Here is a 2,500-nt window from a genome sequence, read left to right on the forward strand (position 1 = left end):
CATTTTGCTTATAGGAAACGGAAGGGTTATACTTCTGACCACACCCATTGTAAGGGAAAAGGGCCATTTTAAAATATGAATACGTATAAATATACTTATTGGAAATGAAATTGTTAATTATTTTCGATTTTGCTGTAGCAATTGCATATATATGTATATATATATATATATATATATATATATATATATATTTATACATATATATATATATATATATATATATATATATATATATATATATAAATATATAAAATTATATATACTATATATATATATATATATATATATATATATATATATATATATATATACGTGTATATATATATTTATATATATATATATATATATATATATATATATCACTTAGACAGAAATGTAGAGACACATTTGTAAACAATAATCACGAAGAACACAGTCGGAATAAAAGAAAACTTAGAAGAAAGTATAACTTCTATATTTCGGCTCTTCAGAAAGTATATTCCTGAAGAGGGCTAAATCTATTAGCGAAGTTATACTTTCTTCTAAGTTTCCTTTTATCCGACTGTGGGTTCTTCGTGATTAATATATATATATATATATATATATATATATATATATATATATATATATATATATCCTATCCGAGAGCTGACACCTTGACGTGGTGGATAGGCTTGAGAATCTTAATGACTAGAAAAGCTATGTCGATAGAGACACAATCTCTACAGGGTCACCCATATCGAACAGGTTTTGTAAGAAAGATCAGACAAAAAGCAGCTCAAACACACCGTCGCAGGACCCACTGCAAACTGGTACGTCCCTGATAGCGAACAGGGAAATTCCTCATAGATATATGGGGTACCGTCATAATGACGGCGTGGACCATTGGACACCCTATGGATATAGGGCTTCACCGAATATAATAAGGTGACACCAAAGAAATATCTCACCAGAAACCAGTTGGCACGGAGGTGAGATTACTGCCAACCCCCTTTCATAGCAACCATGAACAGCACAACCAAAACAAAATCGGGCGTTCCTGTTGGATCACCGTCTCCTAAAGGTCCAACCGCATTGCCTCGTGTGCTTACGGGCAGTGTGCCACCGAATGTGAGTAATCACTGTCCAAGCAGATCCAAGTCTTGGACATTGAACAACATGAAGAAAATGAAGATCTACACTTACAACGTAAGAAGTCTCTCAGAAGATCACAGGCTGGAGAGTTTAATGGAAGAACTAGACAACATCAAGTGGGACATCGTAGGACTGAGCGAAGTCCGAAGAGAGGAAGAAAAGCTGATACAATTACAAGATGGTCACCACCTGTTCTACTATAGAGGTAAGGACAAAGAAAGATCTAGTGGAGTAGGATTCTTGATAAACCGAGAGGTTGCTGGTAACATAGTCAAATTCAACAGTTTGTCAGACAGGGTATCTTGGATTGTGATTAGGGTGTGTAAAAGGTACACTCTAAAAATAGTTCAGGTTTATGCACCAACTACACAGAGTTCAGACGATGAAATTAAGTCGTTCTATGATGATTTAAGTCAGGTAATGGATCAAGAAAAAAGTAAGTACATGTTGGTAATAGTCGACTTTAATGCTAAAGTGGGGGAGAAGATGGGCGATCAGACGTGAATTAGTAATTTTGGAGTAGGTGAAAGAAATGACTGAGGAGAGATGTTAGTAAATTTTGCAGAGAACTACAACATGAGGATAATGAACACCTTCTTTCAAAGGCGTGTAGGTCGTAAATGGACGTGGAGAAGTCCAAATGGAACAACAAAGAACGAAATAGACCTCATATTAGGAGATGAGAGCAAAAGCGTTAGCAATGTTACGGTCATAAATAAAGTCAACATAGGTAGTGACCATAGAATTGTAGTTTACATAGCTAAATTTAATTTCAGAGCCGAGAGGAATCAACTAATTTTAAGAAAGAAAATAAGCCTAGCAAAGGTTAAGGATAATAATAAAAAATTTCAGTTAGAAATTAAAAATAGATTCGAAGCTCTAAGAACTAATGAGGAAACCGTGGAAGATATTAATTTGAATTTAGTGAATATCATTAGAGAATCGGCAGAGAAAGTAGGAAGTACAAAAAACATTAGAGAAAACAAATACTCCAAAGCTACAAATGACCTAATCAAAAGAAGAAGGACCACGCAGATTAAAAGCAGGAGAGACGGAATAGAAAGAGTAGAACTAAACAAGCTTATCAACCAAAGGCAGAGATTAATGAAAAAAAAGAGAAACATGGATGAAATAGAGGATATTATTCGGAAGGGTAAAAGTATTAAAGTAACCGAGCGCTAACATGCTTTAGGAAGATAGCAAATGATATGTTTCAAAGATAGAAATGGAGAAATAATTAAATGTAGAGACAAAATGGTAAAGAGAGTAGAAGAATTTTACCAAGAGAATTACTCGTCAAAAACTGTAGTTGAATCAGTAAATTCATGTATAGACGTTAGTAGTGTACCAGAGATTACAAAGAAAGAAGTAGAATTTGCTCTAAAAA

Source organism: Oratosquilla oratoria, chromosome 18, assembly GCF_046742065.1.
Source record: "Oratosquilla oratoria isolate Oo_2021 chromosome 18, ASM4674206v1, whole genome shotgun sequence".
Lineage (NCBI taxonomy): Eukaryota > Metazoa > Arthropoda > Malacostraca > Stomatopoda > Squillidae > Oratosquilla > Oratosquilla oratoria.